Here is a 443-nt window from a genome sequence, read left to right on the forward strand (position 1 = left end):
GAAGAGGTCATGAAAGAAAAAAAAAAGAATCTAATTTTTTCCCCTTTTTTCATAGTGAGATTAGAGACGAAGAGATGCTTCGTAAAGGGGAGTTTTATTTGATGCTTGGTGTATTTTAAGTTGGGTTGTTTTGGGGTTTTTTTTGTTATTGTTAGGGGGGGGGGGTTGTTTTGGGGATTTGGTTTTTTTTAGGTTTTTAAAGAAAGGTTGCATGGAGCTGCGGTCTGTCCGCTCCAGTTTGTGCTCTGTTTCTGTCACGAGATTTATCTGGAAGGAGGGGTCTTGCATTATTGCTATGCGTTCTCTGGCAAAATCTCTGGGCTTGTAGTTTGGGTTCAAAGCTAGACGCTCAGAGAACGAAACGTATAGGTTCAAAGACAAATTGCAGAGCTGCCTAGTCCAATAGGTGAATTGTTACTATAATGTCACTGTTTTGGGGATGG

The sequence above is a fragment of the Aplysia californica genome, unplaced genomic scaffold (assembly GCF_000002075.1).
Source record: "Aplysia californica isolate F4 #8 unplaced genomic scaffold, AplCal3.0 scaffold00782, whole genome shotgun sequence".
Lineage (NCBI taxonomy): Eukaryota > Metazoa > Mollusca > Gastropoda > Aplysiida > Aplysiidae > Aplysia > Aplysia californica.